The sequence below is a fragment of the Bos mutus genome, chromosome 12, assembly GCF_027580195.1.
Source record: "Bos mutus isolate GX-2022 chromosome 12, NWIPB_WYAK_1.1, whole genome shotgun sequence".
NCBI lineage: Eukaryota > Metazoa > Chordata > Mammalia > Artiodactyla > Bovidae > Bos > Bos mutus.
Window position 1 is genome coordinate 70,034,159 of NC_091628.1, and position 21,898 is coordinate 70,056,056.

General features: G+C 39.6%; 1 non-coding gene across 1 annotated transcript in view; it reads right to left on the reverse strand.

The window, feature by feature from the left end:
- Positions 1 to 21,898, reverse strand: part of LOC102287322 (ATP-binding cassette sub-family C member 4) — a 236,515-nt gene that overhangs the window by 167,287 nt on the left and 47,330 nt on the right. The window contains exons 6-8 of the transcript XR_011466364.1: positions 18,235 to 18,398; positions 16,943 to 17,068; positions 15,551 to 15,800 (exon numbers count right to left, since the gene is read on the reverse strand). This is a non-coding gene — a transcript (ATP-binding cassette sub-family C member 4). The remainder of the gene's footprint in view (positions 1 to 15,550; positions 15,801 to 16,942; positions 17,069 to 18,234; positions 18,399 to 21,898) is intronic.

The following is a 21,898-nucleotide window of genomic DNA, read 5'->3' on the forward strand; positions in this document are numbered from 1 at the left end:
GGTTACACTCTTGTCATTTCAGATGATGGACAACACCATTGGATACCAGGAAGGCATGTCAAAGTAAGGAAAGAAGAGGACATGGTTTGACATCAATCCTCTGGAGAGCCACCAGTGATGGGGATAACAAGACTGATGATCAGCAACTGCCCTGAACCAGCTCCATGGACCAACAAAGCCAAACCACCCACTTGGGGTCAATTGAAGAAATTGATCATTGAATAGGAAAAATTGGTCAAAGAACAGGGACAGCCTTTGACCTCAGCTACCATGTTCTTGGCTATGTTATCTGTGGTAACTACCATGGTAGGTGCCAATCATACTTATTGGGCATATGTTCTCAGTTCAGTCAGCTCAGTTGTGTCTGACTCTTTTTTTCAATTTTCATAAATCACTCTCCAGGTTCCATGTCCTTTTACCTGAGCCCGGAGTTAAAATCAGACTCACGTCCATTTCAGTCAGTGATGCCATCCAGCCATCTCATCCTCAGTTGTCCCTTTCTCCTCCTGCCCCAAATCCCTCCCAGCATCTCCCAGCATCAGAGTCTTTTCAAAATGAGTCAACTCTTATGAAGTGGCCAAAGTACCAAGTTTCATTTTTATTATTCCAAAGAAATCCCAGGGCTGATCTCTTTCAGAATGGACTGGTTGGATCTCCTTGCAGTCCAAGGGACTCTCAAGAGTCTTCTAAAACTGGACAGTAGAAAAGCATCAATTGGAAATTATGGAAAGCCTTCTAATACAGTCCAACATTACATCCATACATGACCACATGGAAAAACCATAGCCTTGACTAGATGGACCTTTGTTGGCAAAATAATGTTGGATGTTGAATATGCTATCTAGTTTGAAAAATAACTTTCCTTCCAATGAGTATTGTCACCCTGTTTTTAATTCCATGGCTGCAATCACCATCTGCAGTGATTTTGGAGCCGAAAAAAATAAAGTCTGACACTGTTTCCACTGTTTCTCCATCTGTGCCCAATCCTCCCCTATTAAGGCCAATTATGTGGGAGGATTCTTCTGTTCCAATTTTCATAAATGACTCTTCTTGGTTACGTGGCTCTTTTGACCCACCTCACAGTCTATATTAAAGCTCAACATTTAAAACTAGAAGAAGAGGCCCGACAACTTTCAAATGTTACTGTCAATTATACTGTGGGACCAGATCTTACCCCTATATGTATGGGAGTGGAAACTCACTGTCTTAAAAGAGGATTACAAAGTTGGTTATCTATAGTTAAAGAACTTCAAAGGAACAAAACTCATTTTTTTTTGTTAGAAACATTTCCTTTAATATCACAGGAGAAAAACTACTACAAATGTTTCCATTCCATCTACCTAACTGTTTTATTTTGATAAAATCTGGAGTTGGAAGAAGAGCATTGGGTACAATGAAATTATGTAATGCTAATACTGGACATGTGGTGCCAAGAAGACTGATGGAGAAATTACTGATTGGAGTCCCAAAGGAGATCCTTTCGACAAAAATAATAATTTGGATTTACCTGTATCATTAAACAATACATTCAGTTCAGTTCAGTCGCTCAGTCGTGTCTGACTCTTTGAGACCCCATGAATTGCAGCACGTCAGGCCTCCCTGTCCATCACCAATTCCTGGAGTTCACTGAAACTCACGTCCATTGAGTCAGTGATGCCATCCAGCCATCTCATCCTCTGTCGTTCCCTTCTCCTCCTGCCCCCAATCCTTTCCAGAATCAGAGTCTTTTCCAATGAGTCAACTCTTTGCATGAGGTGGCCAAAGTACTGGAGTTTCAGCTTTAGATTCCATCAATAACATTGTTATTAGCTCTATATATTGGCATGGAGGGAGCTTCTCCCCTCCCTTGCCTAAATTACCTTATATGCCTTTACATTCAGAATTGTGGAAAATATCAGCTGCCTTCCAACTCATAACAGCATGGAAGGGGCAATTTAATTCAATAGTATCTGGTCATTCCTTACAGTTTGATAAAAATTCAACCCATTGGATTAAAGCATCTGTTCATTTACCTTTTGTATTTTTGATAAGACCTACTTTTTATAATGTCTCTTCTGGGTTACTTACTTGTCAAAGTTGTTCCTTTTACACTTGTATCAATTATTCTCTCCAGTTTCAGAATGACTATTCTCTATATGTTCTAAAAATCAGATCTGGAGTATGGCTTCCTGTAAAAATGAATAGACCATGGCAGGATACCCCCACAGTCTATATTGCAGAAGAAATCCTTAAGAAAGTGTTAAAACGCACTAAACGGTTTATTGGACTGTTAATTGCTGCCATTTTAGGAATTATTGCTATAGCTACTAGAGCAGCTGTAGCAGGAGTGGCATTACTTCAGAGTGAACAGACTGCACACTTTGTGCAAGAATGGCATAAAGACTCTGATGTTCTTTGGTCTACCTAGAGAAAAACAGATGGAAAATTCACTGCACAAATGGCTGATTTACAAAGGTTGTTATACTAGGTGATTGAGTAAATAGTATGCAAAAACAGATTCGTCTTAAGTGTGATTGGCACATAACTTCTTTTTGTGTCACTCCTCACAAATATAATGAATCTTCACTTCATTGAGACAAAGTTAAACAACACCTCTTAAATCAAGGTAATATATCTCTGGATATTAATAATTTACAACAAGAGATTATGGAAACTTTCTCTCAGAAACTACACCTTTTGCAAGGATCTAATCTGCTAGAAGCAGCAGCAAATGGGATTTCTCAATTAAATCCCATTCCATACTTGACAACTATCAGAGGATAAATGGCTGGTTTTATGTTAATTTTTATATGTCTTTTTTTCTGTTTCTTCATAGTCTGGCAGTGAATTACCAAGAAAGTCGATGGACAACAACAGCAATTAGTGACTATCACTTTGGCTTCTATGATCAACAATAATCATTAAAAATAAGCTTCTAAAAAGGGGGATATGTAGGGAATATGCACCCTCTTCCAACAACACAAGAGAAGACTCTATACATGGACATCACCAGATGATCAACACAAAATCAGATTGATTATATTCTTGCAGGCAAATGCACAGGCTTATACTATAATTAACAAGGCTTCTTTGAAAAATAAGAATGAGTTTCTCATCACCCCCAGGCAAAGGGCTGGGAGCAGTAAAAAGTAAATCGTGGGAAAACATCTTGAAAACAAGATGCTGAAGTAGTGATGTGATTGATGGAAAAATATTAGTGACTGTTCTCCTGACCAGAGCCTTGAGGGAGTTGCTGAAAAAGGTCGTCACTAGCTGAAGGGCTAAACATAGTCATGAAATGCCTGAAGGTTTGACATTGAGGACTGTGCATTGTATATCATTTATCCCCAATCTGAAATTGTAAAAAACAGATATCTTTAGAGCACACACAAGAAAGTAGATGTTAGCAATAAAAAGCCTGCAAGGATCAGGATCTTGGCTTTTGCCTACAAATGGCATCAGCCCCCTGATCCTCACCTTATTTCTGAGTCTTAGTTTTCTTTATTCTTCTGCAGCACCACTCCATCATGTCAGTTTGTTGTTGGGCTGGTCCCAGCACCTAACCAGGAAACCTTGACAAACCACTTGTCCAACCCCACCCACAGGGAGCTAGCTTCACAAAAAGAGGAACCACAAACTTCCAGCCTACAGAAAGGCCAACCCAAACACAGCAATCTAAACAAAATGAAAAGGCAGAGAAATATACAGCAGGTAAAGGAACATGATAAATGCCCATCAAACCAAACAAAAGAGGTGGAGATAGGGAGAATACCTGGACAATAATGAATAAGTAAAGATGGTCCAACATCTTGAAAACAAAATGGAGTTACAGATAAATAGACTAGAGACAAGGATTGAGAAGATGCAAGAAATGTTTAACAAAGACCTAGAAGAAATAAAGAAGAGTCAATCAATATTGAATAATGCAATAACTGAGATCAAAAGCATTCTGGAAGAAACCAACAGTAGAATAACTGAGGCAGAAGATAGGATAGGTGAGGTGGAGGATAGAATGATGGAAATCAATGAAGCAGAGAGGAAAAAAAGAACTACAAGAAATGAGCACAACCTCAAAGACCTCTGGGACAATATTAAATGCCCAACATTTGAACCATAGGAGTCCCAGAAGAAGAAAAAAAAAAAAAGGCCAAGAGAAAATACTCGAGGAGATAATAGTTGAAAATTTCCCTAAAATGGGGAAGGAAATAGCCAGCCAAGTCAAAAAACCCAGAGAGTCCCAAACAGGATAAACCCAAGGATAAAGACCCCAAGACACATATTAATCAAGCTAATGAAGATCAGACACAAAGAGTAAATATTAAAAGCAGCAAGGAAAAAGCAACAAATAACATCCCCATTAGGATAACAACTAATCTTTCAATAGAAACTCTTCAGGCCAGAAGGGAGTGGCAGGACATACTTAAAGTGATGAAAGAGAAAAACCTACAATCAAGATTGCTATACTCATCAAGGATCTCATTAAAATATGAAGGAGAATTCAAAAGCTTTACAGACAAGCAAAAGCTGGGAATTCAGCACCACCAAACCGTCTCTCCAATAACTGCTAAAGAATATTCTCTATATAGGAAACACAGAAAAGGTTTATAAACTCGAACCCAAAACAACAAAATAAATGGCAGTGGGATCATACTTATCAATAATTACCTTAAATGTAGATAGGTTGAAAGCCCCAACAAAAAGACAAAGACTGGCTGAATGGATACAAAAAAAAGACCCCTATATATATGCTGTCTACAAGAGACCCACCTCAAACCAAGGGACACATACAGACTGAATGTGAAGGGCTGGAAAAAGATATTTCATGCAAATGGAGACAAAAAGAAAGCAGGAGTAGCAATATTCATATCAGATAAAATAGACTTTGAAATAAAGGCCGTGAAAAGAGACAAAGAAGGATACTACATAATGATAAAGGATCAGTCCAAGGAAAAGATATAACAATTATAAATATATATACACCCAACATAGGAGCACCACAATATGTAAGACAAATGCTAACAAGGAATAAAGGGGAAATTAACAGTAACACAATAATAGTGGGAGTTTTAATACCCCATTCACACCTATGGTTAGATCAACCAAACAGAAAATTAGCAAGGAAACACAAACTTTAAATGATACAATGGGCCAGTTAGACCTAATTGATATCTTTAGGACATTTCACCCCAAAACAATGAATTTCATGTTTTTCTCAAGAGCACACAGAACATTCTCCAGGATAGATCACATCCTGGGCCATAAATATAGCCTTGGTAAATTCAAAAAAAAAAAAAAAAAATTCAAATCATTTCAAGCATCCTTTTCTATCACAATGCAGTAAGATTAGATGTCAACTACAGGGGAAAAAAAAAAAAACTATTAAAAATACAAATATATGGAGGCTAAACAACATGCTTCTGAATAACAAATCATGGAAGAAATTAAAAAAAGAAATAAAAATATTCATAGAAACAAATGAAAATGAAAACACCACAACCCAAAACCCATGGGATTCAGTAAAAGCAGTGCAAAAGGGAAGGTTCACAGCAATGCAAGCTTACCTCAAGAAACAAGAGAAAAATCAAATAAATAACCTAACTTTACACCTAAAGCAACTAGAAAAAGAAACAATGAAGAACCCCAGGGTTAGTAGAAGGAAATAAATCATAAAAATTAGGGCAGAAATAAATTAAAAAGAAACAAAGGACACTATAGCAAAAATCAACAAAACTAAAAGCTAGTTCTTTGAGAAGATAAATAAAATAGACAAACCATTAGCCAGACTTATCAAGGAAAAAAGGGAGAAGAATCAAATTAACAAAATTAAAAATTAAAACGGATAAATCACAACAGACAACACAGAAATACAAAGGATCATAAGAGACTACTATCAGCAACAATATGACAATAAAATGGGCAACTTGGAAGAAATGGGCAAATTCTTAGAAAAGTATAACTTCCCAAAACTGAACCAGGAAGAAATAGAAAATCTTAACAGACCCATCACAAGCACAGAAATTGAAACTGAAATAAAAAAATCTTCCAGCAAACAAAAGCCTAGGACCAGATGACTTCACAGGTGAATTCTACCAAAAATTTAGAAAAGAGCTAACACCTAGTCTACTCAAACTCTTCCAGAAAATTAAAGAGGAAGGTAAAACTTCCAAACTCATTCTATAAGGCCACCATCACCCTAATACCAAAACCAGACAAAGATGCCACAAAAAAGAAAACTACAGGCCAATATCACTGACAAACATAGATGCAAAAATCCTCAACAAAGTTCTAGCAAACAGAATCCAACAACATATTAAAAAGATCATATATCATGACCCAGTGGGCTTTATCCCAGGGATGCAAGGTTCTTTAATATTCACAATCAATCAATGTGATACACCACATTAACAAACTAAAGATAAAAAACATATAATTATTTCAATAGATGCAGAGAAAGCCTTTGATAAAATTCAACATTTATTTATGATTAAAAAAAAAAAAACCTGCAGAAACCAGGCATAGAAGGAACAAACCACAAAATAATAAAACCCATATCTAATAAACCCACAGCAAACATTATCTTAAATGGTGAAAAATTGAAAGCATTTGCCCTAAAGTCAAGAACAAGACAAGGGTGCCCACTCTCATCACTACTATTCAACATTGTTTTGGAAGTTTTAGCCACAGCAATCAGAGAAGAAAAAGAAATAAAAGGAATCCAGATTGGAAAAGAAGAAAAACTCTCACTGCAGATGATATGATCCTCTACATAGAAAACCCTAAAGACACCACCAGAAAATTACTAGAGCTAATCAATGAATATGGTAAAGTTGCAGGATATAAAATTAACACAGAGAAATCCTTGCATTCCTATACACTAACAATGATAAAACAGAAAAAGAAATTAAGGCAAAAATTCCATTCATCATTACGATGAAAAGAATAAAATACTTAGGAATAAATCTACCAAAAGAAACTAAGGTCTGTATATAGAAAACTATAAAACACTGATGAAAGAAATCAAAGATGACACAAATAGACAGAGAAATATACAATGTTTGTGGATCAGAAGAATCAATATAGTGAAAATGAGTATTCTATCCAAAGCGATCTACAGATTCAATGCAATCCCTATCAAGCTACCAATGGTATTTTTCACAGAACTAGAATAAACCAGAATTGAAAGAGACACATGTACCCAAATGTTCATCACAGCACTGTTTACAATAGGCAGGACATGGAAACAACCTAGATGTCTATCAGCAGACAAATGGATAAGAAAGCCATGGTAGGTATATACAATGGGATATTATTCAGCCATTAAAAAGAATGCATTTGAATCTGTTCTAATGAGTTGGATGAAACTGGAGACTATTATACACAGTGAAGTAGTCAGAAAGAAAAACACCAATACAGTATACTAATACATATATATGATATTTGGAAAGATGGTAATGATGACCCTGTATTTGAGACACCAAAAGAGACACAGAGATAAAGAACAGATTTTTGGACTCTGTGGGAGAAGGTGAAGGTGGGATGATTTGAGAGAATAGCAATGAAACGTATATTACCACATGTGAAACAGATCAACATTCCAAGTTCAATGCATGAGGCAGGGTGCTCAGGGCTGGTGCACTGGGATGACCCTGAGGGATGGGATGGGAGGGAGGTAGGAGGAGGGTTCAGGATGGAGAACACATGTACACCCATGGCTGATTCATGTCAATGTATGGCAAAAACCACTAAAATATTATAAAGTAATTAGCCTCCAATTAAAATAAATAAATTAACTAAAAAGAAAAAGAAGTGGTGGTATATATATACAATGAAATATTACTCAGCCATTAAAGGAATGCATTTGAGTCAGCCCTAACGAGTTGGATGGGATTCCCTGGTGGCTCAGATGGTAAAGTGTCTGCCTGCAATGTGGGAGACCCAGGTTCAATCCCTGGGTCAGGCAAGATTCCCTGGAGAAGAAAATGGCACCCCTCTCCAGTACTCTTGCCTGGAAAACTCCATGGATGGAGGAGCCTGGTAGTCTACAGCCCATGGGGTCACAAAAGTCAGACATGACTGAGTGACTTCCCTTTCCCTTTAATGAGGTGGATGAACTAGAGCCTATTATACAGAATGAATTATGTCAGAAAGAGAAAAACAAATATCAAATACTAATGCACATATGTGGAATCTAGAAAGATAATACAGATTAACCTATTTGCAGAGCAGCAATAAAGACACAAACATAGAGAACAGACTTATGGACAAGGCTAGTGGGGGAGGAAGGAGGGGGATGTATGGAGAGAGTAAAATGGAAACATACATTACCATATATAAAAGAGATAGCCAATGGGAATTTGCTGTCTGACTTAGGGAACTCTAATCAGGGGCTGGGTAACAACCTAGAGGGGTGATATTGGGAGGGATGTAGGAGAGATGTTCAGGTGGGAGAAGCATGGGTAAACCTATGGCTGATTCATGTTGATATTTGGTAGAAACCAATGCAATACTGTAAAGCAAGTATCCTTCACTTAAAAATAAATAAGTTAAAAAAAAAAAAATTGTACCTACAGAAATAACCTGGACAGCCCAGTGAATAGGCAACTCTATGTTCAGTGGAGGCCACCTCAGTTCAGTTCAGTTCAGTTCAGTCACTCAGTCGTGTCCGACTCTTTGCGACCCCATGAATGGCAGCACGCCAGGCCTCCCTGTCCATCACCAACTCCCGGAGTTCACTCAGACTCACGTCCATCGAGTCAGTGATGCCATCCAGCCATCTCATCCTCTGTCGTCCCCTTCTCCTCCTGCCCCCAATCCCTCCCAGCATCACAGTCTTTTCCAATGAGTCAACTCTTCGCATGAGGTGGCCAAAGTACTGGAGTTTCAGCTTTAGCATCATTCTTTCCAAAGAAATTGCAGGGCTGATCTCCTTCAGAATGGACTGATTGGATCTTTTTGCAGTCCAAGGGACTCTCAAGAGTCTTCTCCAATACTGCAGTTCAAAAGCATCAATTCTTCGGTGCTCAGCCTTCTTCACAGTCCAACTCTCACATCCATACATGAACACAGGAAAAACCATAGCCTTGACTAGACGGACCTTTGTTGGCAAAGTAATGTCTCTGCTTTTGAATATGCTATCTAGGTTGGTCAAAACTTTCCTTCCAAGGAGTAAGCATGTTTTAATTTCATGGCTGCAGTCACCATCTGCAGTGATTTTGGAGCCCAGAAAAATAAAGTCTGACACTGTTTCCACTGTTTCCCCATCTATTTCCCATGAAGTGATGAGACCAGATGCCATGATCTTCATTTTCTGAATGTTGAGCTTTAAGCCAACTTTCTCACTCTCCTCTTTCACTTTCATCAAGAGGCTTTTTAGTTCCTCTTCACTTTCTGCCATAAGGGTGGTGTCATCTGCATATCTGAGGTTATTGATATTTCTCCCAGCAATCTTGATTCCAGCTTGTGTTTCTTCCAGTCCAGCGTTTCTCATGATGTACTCTGCATATAAGTTAAATAAGCAGGGTGACAATATACAGCCTTGACGTACTCCTTTTCCTATTTGGAACCAGTCTGTTGTTCCATGTCCAGTTCTAACTGTTGCTTCCTGACCTGCATACAGATTTCTCAAGAGGCAGATCAGGTGGTCTGGTATTCCCTTCTCTTGAAGAATTTTCCACAGTCTATTGTGATCCACAGTCAAAGACTTTGGCATAGTCAATAAAGCAGAAGTATATGTTTTTCTGGAACTCTCTTGCTTTTTCCATGATCCAGCGGATGTTGGCAATTTGATCTCTGGTCCCTCTGCCTTTTCTAAAACCAGCTTGAACATCAGGAAGTTCACGGTTCATGTGTTGCTGAAGCCTAGCTTGGAGAATTTTGAGCATTACTTTACTAGCATGTGAGATGAGTGCAATTGTGCGATAGTTTGAGCATTCTCGGGAATTGCCTTTCTTTGGGATTGGAATCAAAACTGACCTTTTCCAGTCCTGTGGCCACTGCTGAGTTTTCCAAATTTGTTGGCATGTTGAGTGCAGCACTTTCACAGCATCATCTTTCAGGATTTGAAAGAGCTCAACTGGAATTCCATCACCTCCACTAGCTTTGTTCGTAATGATGCTTTCTAAGGCCCACTTGACTCTCACATTCCAGGATGTCTGGTTCTAGATTAGTGATCAAACCATCATGATTATCTGAGTCATGAAGATCTTTTTTGTACAGTTCTTCTGTGTATTCTTGCCACCTCTTCTTAATAACTTCTGCTTCTGTTAGATTCATACCATTTCTGTCCTTTATCGGGCCCATCTTTGCATGAAATGTTCCTTGGTATCTCTAATTTTCTTGAAGACATCTCTAGTCTTTCCCATTCTGTTGTTTTCCTCTATTTCTTTGCATTGACCACTGAGGAAGGCTTTCTTATCTCTTCTTGCTATTCTTTGGAACTCTGCATTCAGATGCTTATATCTTCCTTTTCTCCTTTGCTTTTCGCTTCTCTTCTTTTCACAGCTATTTGTAAGGCCTCCCCAGACAACCATTTTGTTTTTTTGCATTTCCTTTCAAGATGCAAATCAAAACTAAATGAGGTACCACCTCATACCACTCAGATTGGCCATCATCAAAAAACCTTCAAACAATAAATGCTGGAGAGGATGTGGAGAAAGGGGGACCCTCTTACACTGTTGGTGGGAATGTAAATCCATACAGCCACTATGGAGAAGAATATGGAAGTCCTTAAAGTTCTAGGAATAAAACTACTGTATGACCCAGCATTCACAACTGAGCATTCACCTTGAGAAAAACCATAATTCAAAAAGGCACATGTACCTCAATGTTCCCTGTATCACTATTTACAATAGCCAGGACATGGAAGCAATCTAGATATTCAATGACAGATGAATGGATGAAGAAATTGTGGTATATATATACAATGGGATATTTTTGTTGTTTTTCCATCACTAAGTCATGTCTGACTCTTTGCAACCCCATGGACTGCAGCACACCAGGCTCTCTTGTCCTTCATCATCTCCCAGAGTTTGCCCAAGTTCAAGTCCATTGAATCAGTGATGTCATCCAACCATCTTATCCTCTGTTGCCCTCTTAATCTCCTGTCCTCAATCTTTCCCAGCCTCAGAGTCTTTTCCATTGAGTTAGCTCTTCATATCAGGTGGCCAAATTATTGAAGCTGCAGCTTCAACATCAGTCCTTCCTATGAATATCCAGGGTTGATTTCCTTTAGGATTGACTGGTTTGATCTCCATGCTGTCCAAGGAACTTTCATGTGTCTTCTCCAGCACCACAGTTTGAAAGCATCAATTCTTTGGTGCTCAGCCTTCTTTATGGTCCAGCTCTCATATCCATACAAGACTACTAGAAGGACCATAACTTTGACTATACAGACCTTACATCTTGTTAGCAAGATGGTGTCTTTCCTTTTTAATAGGCTGTCTAGGTTTGTCATAGCTTTCCTTCCAAGAAACAAGCTTCTAATTTCAAGGTTGCATTCACCATCTGCAGTGTTTTAAAGCTCAAGAAGAGAAAATCTGTCACTGTTTAAAACTTTTCCTCTTCTATTTATCATGAAGTGATGGGATCAGATGCCATGATCTTAGTTTTTTAATACTGAGTTTTAAACCAGCTTTTTCACTCTACTTTTTCACCCTCATTAAGAGGCTATTTAGTTCTTCTTTGCTTTGTGCCATTAGACTAGTATAATCTACATATCTGAGGTTGATGATATTTCTCCCAGCATTCTTGATTCCTGTTTATAACTCACAAATGCCAGTCTGGCATTTATCATAATGTACTCTGCATTTAAGTTAAATAAACATGGTGACAATATACAGCCTTGTTGTATTCCTTTCCCAATTTTGAACCAGTCCATTGTTCTGTGTCCAGTTCTAACTGTTGTTTCTTGACCTGCATACAGGTTTCTCAGGAGACAGGTAAGATTGTCTGGTATTCCCAATTCTTTAAGAATTTTCCAGTTTGTTGTGATCCATACAGTCATAGGCTTTGGCATAGTCAATAAAGCAGAAATAAATGTTTTTCTGGAATCGCCTTGCTTTCTGTAAGATCCAAGAAATTTGGCAATGCCATAAAAAGGAATGAATTTGAGTCAGTTATAGTGAGGTGGATGAAACTACAGCCTGTTATATACAGAGAAGTAAGTCAGAAAAAGAAAAACAAATATCATAAATTAATATATATGGAATCTAGAAAAATGATTTTGATTAATCTATTTGCATGGAAGGAATGGAGAAGCAGATGTAGAGAACAGACTTGTGGACACAGCAGGGGAAGGAGAGGGTGGGACATAGGTTGAGAGAGAAAAATAGCACTGACATATATACACTATCAAGTGTAAAACAGAGCTGGCTCAGTAGTAAAGAATCAACTTGCCAATGCAGGAGACAGGTTCAATCCCTGGGTTGGGAAGATCCCCTGGAGTAGGAAATGGCAACCCACTCCAGTATTTTTGCCTGAAGAGTCCCATGGACAGAGGAGCCTAGTGGGCTACAGTCCAGGGGGTTGCAAAGAGTTGGACATGACTGAGCAAGTTAGCTAGAGAGAAGTTGCTGTGCAACACAGGGAGCTCCACCTGGTGTTCTGTGACAACCTAGAGGGGTGGGATGTGGAGGGGGGGAGGTTTAAGAGGGAGATGATATATATGTATAATTATGACTGATTCATGACATTGCATGGCAGAAATCAACATAACATTGTAAAGTAATTATCCTCCAATTAAAAATAAATAAATAAATGAAAATAGGGCTTCCCTGGTAGCTCAGATGGTAAAGAATCTGCCTACATTGCAGGAGACCTGGGTTCGATCCCTGGGTTGGGAAGAACTGCCAGAAAAGGAAATGGCAACCAACACCAGTATTCTTGCCTGGAGAATTCCACAGACAGAGGAGCCTGGTGGACTACAGTCCATGGGATTGAAAAGAGTCAGAGGTTTAAGAGGGGTATATATGTATAATTATGACTGATTCATGATCTACAGCAGAAATCAACAACATTGTAAAGCAATTATCCTCCAATTAAAAATAAATAAAATGAAAATAAGAAAAAGAGAGAAAAAAGACTGCCCAACTCCAAACAGGAGGAAATTCTGTGTCATGATCATCTTTGGACTCCAGATACATTTTAGCATAAAGTCTGATGGTTTTAATCTTTTTATCTCATGATGGCTGGCAAGACTTTCAGACTAAGTTTGTTAATCAAGACTGAGTGTTCCTAATTTATCTACAAGACTCAAGAGCCCAGACCAGGAGCCAGGCCAGCAGAGTCTCATTGAACACCAGGCTGTGCTAGCCACAACTCCTCTCTTTAGAGAGCAGGCCCACTGAGTCCAGTTGGGCTGGTTTGATGCACAGACAGACACAGAAAACAAAGGGAAGAGTCAGATCTATTTCCACTCTTGATAAGATCCAGCTCCCCTAAGTTGAAACACACTACCACCACATACACACCAAAGATCAATCTTCCAGGAATGCCAACCCCAGTCTGCTCCCTCCCTCTGCATTTCTCCAGCTTCTAGTGCAGGTTGAGCCACCCTGGGCCTCTGTAGGCTCCCAGCCATTTCCTGTAATTGTTGTTTCAATCAATCCAGTATGTATTTGATGCCCATGATATGTCCAGTATGGTCCAGGCACTACATTAAAGAATCAGACACAGTCTACCAGACACAGTCAGCTGTCACAGGGCTTGGAACACTACCAGGGAGTCAACATCAGCCCACCCGACATGATGCTAGGTGGCGCAGGACTGGCTGTACATAAATGGAAGCCCTGGATCAGTGTGAATGAAAGTGCTGAAGAGGCTCGTGGGGCTGCTGGAGACTCAGCAGTATTTGCTTAAATCAATGAAAGAAGAGAAGGCAACCCAGGGGCCCAACAGAGTAAGCCAAGACCCCAAAGTGGGGGTGACTGTGGCAGTCACAGAGACAACCTCACCACCTCCCTCCCTCCTCACTTGTCAAAGTGCTGGGAAACAAACAGAATGGCCAATGGAGCTAACAGTTAAAATGTTTAATTTTTCAGGAAGCAGGGAACCTTTGCATATTTTCAGAGTGAGACTAGTTGATGTAAATCACACTTAAGGAGTTACTCCACTTAGCAGAAGGTACAAAGAAGACAATACTGTAACAATGGCTAAGAAACCAGGCTTTGGGTAGAATCCTAGAATGTCATTTACAGGCTATTTGAGGATGGTGTATTGTTTCACCTGATACAGAAAACTGTTTCCTTAGTTATAAAGCAGGGACACATGCTAATCTCATTCAATTGCTGTCAGGATTAAATGAGAAACCCTGTAAGACTTTGCATGTACCCAGACCACACAGTGAGCCCTGGCAACAGCGATCAAAGATAGTGGCTGTGTCAAAATCACAGCGCTGTAACAAAATCACAGCAGTACAGCACATGTATGAAGCCTCCATCTGGACACATTACCCTGTCATTGACAATGTGACTATGGTCCAGGAATATTCCTAAGTGTTTTCTTTCAAGATGCAAAAGTTAAAAAAAAAAAAAAATTGTTGAACTGAATGGACCATCCCTTAACAGTGTTGCTAGAAGCCCCAGGCAGAAAGAATGATAAAACTCAGGGGACCAGAACTAACCCTGTATGACTGATCTGCTTTGTGAGTAATCATTTTTTTATAGTATATAGAAACTTCATCATAAAAAAATACAACTTTTATGATAAGACCCAAAAATAAAATAAAATCGCACCCAAACCTATCTAACTTCACTATAGATCTGTTACTGTCTGTCCATCACTGAGGAGAAGGACAAAAGCAATTAAATATTTTATAAAGCCCAGATATTCAGTCATGCCCAGGCTGGCTCACAGAGCCAGTTTACCTTCATTTTAGACCTACTCATAAACATGCAAGTACTTTAGAGCCTACTGTATGCCAGGCTCTTATTTTGGTGATGTAAATTATTTGCCCTTGGCAATACAGAGACAGAAAAAAAGGAGACAGTGGATATGGTGGAAATCACAAATCTGAAAGGAAGAAGCCAATTAGAGATAGGATTAAAGAGTAAGGGTAAAGAGGACAAGTCAGATCCAAAAGACATGTTTAGAAATCAACAAGCAAACCATCTGTGGAGGAAAGAAACCATTTTTAAACAATGAATTAAGTGAATCTGAGGCCACTCTTCCTGTCCAAGGAGCAAGACCTCTCATCAAAGTTCTTTCCCTCCAGACTCAGAGAGGAATCCAATTCACCCCAGGACTGAACACAGTTGCTAGTCATTAAAGTTAACACAGAGATGCAATCTGTTTACTTCTTTTGCTTTTAGACATTTTAGTTGCCCTGCAGCCATCACTTGTACATCAAGAACCCTGTGCCTCTGCTACTGCTGCTCATAAATGAGCAGTGATCTTACATTATTTGTAATTTATTCTACCAAAGAAGAGAGGGGAATATGTATGACATTTTGGAACATCTACCAGTTATACCCAAAAGCATTAAATCTCATCTAACTGGCACACAGTGACACCAAATAAAAGGAACCATTTTACCTAAAATCTACCTAAAACTTTAAAAAGTTATCTGTCACCATACCTTGATTCTTTGGACACTAGCGACTGTTTCTGCTACATTCTCGATGGCTGTGGGGAAGAGGAGGATGCCTGTAAACTGCACAACTTGGTACAGTGTTATGGCCAAAAACACTTGGTTAACTGTGATTGTGTTGCCAAGAAGCACATAGGTGGTAAAGGTGACAAAAAGGATGACTTTGATTGCAGTGTCAAAGAATATAAAATGCATTCCATAAAGGTAGGAACTTCTCAGAATCTTGGAAATTTCCTTCCTGTAAAAGAGAGAAGGAAATAGATTTTAAAAGAAGCATCAACATCCAAGCTATGAATTCAAATGCCCTGTGTGAGTGGCCCCTTTCTAGGGAGTAGACACAGATTAAGATAAACCATCCCTCACATCATGGAGACACTATACAATGCACACTTGGGGCTCTGCCCTGACCCAAGGACCACACATTTCATTACCACTTCACTCTCCCAACTAAATGGAGGCTTAATGTCACACTTTTAAACATTTTGGGTCAATAACACTTGAGTTTGAACATTCATTCAACAAGCATTCATAATCACAAGTCCTGTGGAGGGTACCTTGAGGATGACAGAGAGAGAGAACTTGTCCCTTCCAGGAGTTCATGAACTTAAAAAGAAGATGGGTTACCCAGTGGTTAAGACTCTGTGCTTTTAACACAGCATCCATGGTTTGATCCCCAGTCAGGGAACTAAAATTTCACATGTCCACCAAGACATTAGAGAGAGGCAGCCAGCATGGCCCCCATGGGAGCACAAAGCAGAGATGTGTAACCCAGAGCAGTAAAGTCAGGCAATTCACAAATACATGGACCCTGAGAAGATGAGTGGGAGTCAGTCAGGGCTGGTGGAAGCCAGAGAAGAAAGAAGGATGAGAGAGTGTATTCCCAGCAGAGGGAGGGGCCCTTACAAAGGTGCAAAGGTGAAAGGTAACAGGATGCATCCAGAGAATTATGAATACCTTGTGCTGGAGTATAAACACTCATCAGATATTTAAATGAAAGATGGACAAAATTTCTATAAACCTAAAGCAAATTCAAAAGGAATGGTATTTTCATGGCTCTGTTTGGAATAAAAAATACTGATTCATAAAGTTTGGCCCAATACAAATATACCCAATCTCTACAATCTTCCCTTTTGTTCTATGTTAACATACATTGTAGTTTTAGTTTAAATGTCATCAACTCAAATACTAACGTCTTAAGATCATTGCTTTCTTGAGTTTTGGGTATTAATATGTGAAATTTCATTTCTATATAAGAAAGAAGTGTATATATTTTTCTTTTAGGAGGATGGTAAATAAAAAAACAGTAATACTTTTAAACCATTCAGTAAAAACAGGAAATAAAAAGGTACAAACTGTGGTTTGACATATACAGAAAGTTACCTTCTCAATCTGGTAATAAGCTCTGCAAATGACTTTTCCCAAGCATACATTTTTATTGTTCTGATGCCAGTTATAACTTCATTCATGGTCCTGAGCCTGGTGTCTGTGAAAGCTGCAATCTTACTCCTATGGGAACAAACATGAGAGATGAGCCTTAGTGATCACAGCCAAAATTTCCTTCCTGACAGCAGCATTGGCACAGTCAGAGACCAGGGATCAAATGATTTCCTACAGCTCTCCTAAGCTGACAATGCAGGCAGGTCCTACTCAAAGTACAAATGGAGAAAGACTTCAGTTAGGAAGTCAACCATTCAGCCCAATTCAACAAGTAACTTGGAGAACTTGCAGTATTGGCTAAGGAAGACCTGAAGTAAGTCAGGTACAAACCACCTGCCCAGGAGGTTGTGGTCAGGTAGGGAAGGCAGAAGACACCCAAATCTAATGGAAAGACATAGTGCTTTAATAAAATAGGATTAAAGTGCTGAGGATCAGAAAAGATGGGGCTGTGAATTCCACTGGGAAAGGAGAGCAAGAAAAGCTTCAGAGACCTAGTAGCACTCAAACAGGGCTTCAAAGGATAAGGAACATCTTTCTGTGGTAAAGATAAGAAATGAAATTCCAAGTAGAGAAAAATAACATGCATAAAGTCACCAAAAAAAGAAAGGAAAAGAGCTCAATGTGCTTCAAACAGTACAACATCTCCATCACCTGACAATCTGAACAACAACACAGCTCCAATCCCTGACATATATTTCAAGTCTAATTCATCACCATTAGACCCTTCATCACTAGATACTCTTTTATCACATGAGCTGCTGTACTGTGGGGAACAAACAAACTGTGGGGCTTTATAAATTTATGTCTTTATGCCCTTGGAGTTCTGATAACTTAATGCAAACAGTGAATTAAAAACAAGACATGAACTTAAATAACTGAAAATGATCCTAAAACAAACATACCAAAAATATACACAGCTTGAATTGGGCCTATAGGATGATTACTATTTAATAATGTTTAAATAACCTGGACTTAGGTAAATTCTGCTTACAGACACTATACTTATTCAAGTGCAATTCCAGGAAGAGCCAGAAAATGGCTTCACCTTTCCCCCTTTCAAGATCAGTCTTTGTTTTAAGGATGGAGTCTCCAGTAGCTAAGCCTGAAGGGTCTATAACACATGCAAAAAAAGAGATCAGAGAAGGTGGTTGTTGTTGTTTTAACAAAAGCATAGAGTAGACTGTGGATTCACCAAGTACATATCATCTGTTTTTTTAAACCAGTGTTTCTCTTACCGGAGTGATAAAAACAACTTCCCAGAGAAGCTTTGCAAAAGCATCAAAATAATAAGGAGTGCCATCCCGGCAAGAGATGATATTCCTATTTCCATCCAGAGCAGGATGATTACTGTGATAGCCATAAGTGGCCCAATCCACAGGCTGTGCAAGCATATTGTTACCTTAAAAGAAAAAGACAAAGTCTTCTTAGAACTGTATAAAGGCAAAACCATAAACACACAATTTAGAAACAATCTGCTCTGAAGGAAGAGACAGGAACCTAAATACAAATGATCTCTGCTGCTGCTGCTGCTGCTAAGTCGCTTCAGTCCTGTCCAACTCTGTGCGACCCCATAGACGGAAGCCCACCAGGCTCCCCCCTCCCTGGGATTCTCCAGGCAAGAACACTGGAGTGGGTTGCCATTTCCTTCTCCAATGCATGAAAGTGAAAAGTGAAAGGGAAGTCGCTCAGTCATGTCTGACTCTTAGCGACCCCATGGACTACAGCCTACCAGGCTGCTCCATCCATGGGATTTTCCAGGCAACAGTACTGGAGTGGGGTGCCATTGCCTTCTCCGAGAAATGATCTCAGTGGGTTTTAAACCTGCTGAAGCAGAAATCGAAGCATCCTCCCCAGATGATGCTGTTCTGGGGCAGCACAAGGCTGGGTTCAGGGATGTCCAGGGAGAAGCAGACAGGCACACTGGAAGGAAAATGTTGATTTTGTCAACAATGAAGATGATCTCAGGGTATCCCTAAACTCTCTCTCCATTCCAAAATTTAGACGCCTTTTTCCCTGGGGCTCCCTGCAACCCCAGGAAAGTCTACATTATGGTACCTACCACTCCCTCCAGTAATGAGTTGTGTATTTACCTCCCTGATGGGCTTTGACTTCTCTAGGGAAGAAATTAAGCCTTATTTATCCCTGAAACTGAAGAGGTACCTGACTTCATGTCTGATGGATGAGTAACTGAAAGAGAAGTTGCTGTTGTTCATCACTTAGTCATTTCCGACTCTTTGTGACCCCATGGACTGCAGCACACCAGGCTTCCCTGTCATTCACCATCTCCAGGAGCTTGCTCAAACTCATGTACATTGAGACAGTGATGCCATCCAACCATCTCATCCTCTCTTGTCCACTTCTGCTCCTGCCCCTCAATCTTTCCCAGCATCAGGGTCTTTTCCAGTGAGTCAACTCTTCACATCATGTGGCCAAAGGATTAAAGCTTTGGCTTCACCATCAGTCAATTCAATGAATGTTCATGGTTGATTTCCTTTAGGATTGACTGGTTTGATCTCCTTCCTATCCAAGGGACTCTCAGGAGTTTTATCCAGCACCACAGTTTGATAGCATTAATTCTTTGGCGCTCAGACTTCATGATATGGTCCAACTCTCATATCTATATAAGACTAGTGAAAAAAACCATAGCTTTCACTACATGGATCTTTGTCAGAAAAGTGATGTCTCTCCTTGTTAATAGGCTATCTAGGTTTGTTATAACATTTTTTTCCCAAGGAAAAAGCATCTTTTAATTTCATGGCTACAGTTACCATCTACAGTGATTTGGGTGCCCAAGAAAATAAAGTGAGCCACTGTTTCCATTGTTTTCCCATCTATTTGCCATGAACTGATGGGACTGGATGCCATGATCTTAGTCTGTTGAATGTTGAATTTTAAGTCAGCTTTTTAACTCTCCTCTTTCACCTTCATCAAGAGGCTTTTTATTTCCTCTTTGCTTTCAGCCATTAGAGTGGTGTCATTTGCACATCTCAGGTTATTGATATTTCTCCCAGCAATCTTGATTCCAGCTTGAGCTTCACCCAGCCCAGGATTCTGCATGATGTACTCTGTATGAAAGCTGAATAATCAGGGTGACAATATACAGCCCTGACACATTCCTTTCCTCATTTGGAAACAGTCTGTTATTCTATGTACAGTTCTAACTCTTCCTTCTTGACCTGCCTACAGGTTTCTTGGGAGGCAGGTAGGTGGTCTAGTATTCCCATCTTTTAAAGAATTTCCCACATTTTATTGTGATCCACACAGTGAAAGGCTTTAGCATAGTTAATGAAGCAGAAGTAGATGTTCTTCTGGAATTCCCTTCCTTTTTCTATGACCCAAGGAATGTTGGCAATTTGATCTATGATTCCTCTGCCTTTTCTAAATCCAGCTTATACATCTGGAATTTCTCTGTTCCCATACTGTTGGAGCCTAGTTTAAAAGATTTTGAGCATTACCTTGCTAGCATGTGAAATGAGTGCAATTGTGTGGTACTTGGAACATTCTTTGACACTGCCTTTCTTTGGGATTGGGATGAAAACTGACCTTTTCCAGTCCTGTGGTCACGATTAGTTTTCCAAGTTTGCTGGCATTTTGTGTGGAGTACTTTAACAGCATCATTTTTTAGGATTTAAAATAGCTCAACTGGAATTCCATCATGCCCACTAGCTTTGTTGGTAGTAATACTTCCTAAGGCACACTTGACTTCGTACTCCAGGATGTCTGGCTCGAGGTAAGTGATCATGCTATCATGTTTATCTGGGTCGTGGAGATCTTTTTACAGTTCTTCTGTGTGTATTCTTGCCACCACTTCTTAATATGTTTTGCTTCTGTTAGGTCCATGCCATTTCTATCGATTATTGTGCTCATCTTTCCGTGAAATGTTCCCTTGGTATTTCCAATTTTCTTGAAGAGATCTCTGTCCAGTTCAGTCGTTCAGTGGTGTCCCACTCTTTGCGACCCCATGGACTGCAGCTTGCCAGGCCTCCCTGTCCATCACCAACTCCCGGGTTTACTCAAATTCATGTCTGTTGAGTCGGTGATGCCATCCAACCTTCTCATCCTCTGTCATCCCCTTCTCCTCCCACCTTCAATCTTTCCCAGCATCAGTGTCTTTTCCAATGATTCAGTTCTTCCCATCAGGTGGCCAAAGTATTGGAGTTTCAGCTTCAATATCAGTCCTTCCAATGAGTATTCAGGACTGATTTCCTTTAGGATTGACTGGCTTTATCTCCTTGCTATTCAAGGGATTCTAAGAAGTTTTCTCCAGCACTACAGTTTGAAAACATTAATTCTTTGCACTCAGCTTTCTTCATAGTCCAATTCTCACATCCATACATGACTACTGGAAAATCCATAGCTTTGACTACAAGGACCTTTGTCAGAAAAGGTCCTTTGATGTCTCTGCTTTTTAATACACTGTCTTGGTTGGTCATAGCTTTTCTTCCAAGGAGCAAGTGTCTTTTAATTTAATGGCTGCAGTCACCATCTGCAGTGATTTGGGAGACCAAGAAAATAAAGTCTGTCAACGTTTCCATTGTTACCCTGTCTATTTGCCATGAAGTGATGGGACCAGGTGTCATGATCTTCATTTTATGAATGTTGTGTTTTAAGGCAACTTTTTCACTCTCCTCTTTCACTTTCATCAAGAGGCTCTTTAGTTCTTCTTCACTTTCTGCCATAAGGGTGGTGTCATCTGCATATCTGAGGTTATTGCTGTTTCTCCTGGCAACAGGAGATTGATTCCAGCTTGTGCTTCATCCAGCCCAGCATTTCGCTTGATGTACTCTGCATATAAGTTAAATAAGCAGGGTGACAACATACAGCCTTGACACACTCCTTTCCCTATTTGGAACCAGTCTATTGTTCCATGTCCAGTTCTAACTTTCTTTTTGACTTGCA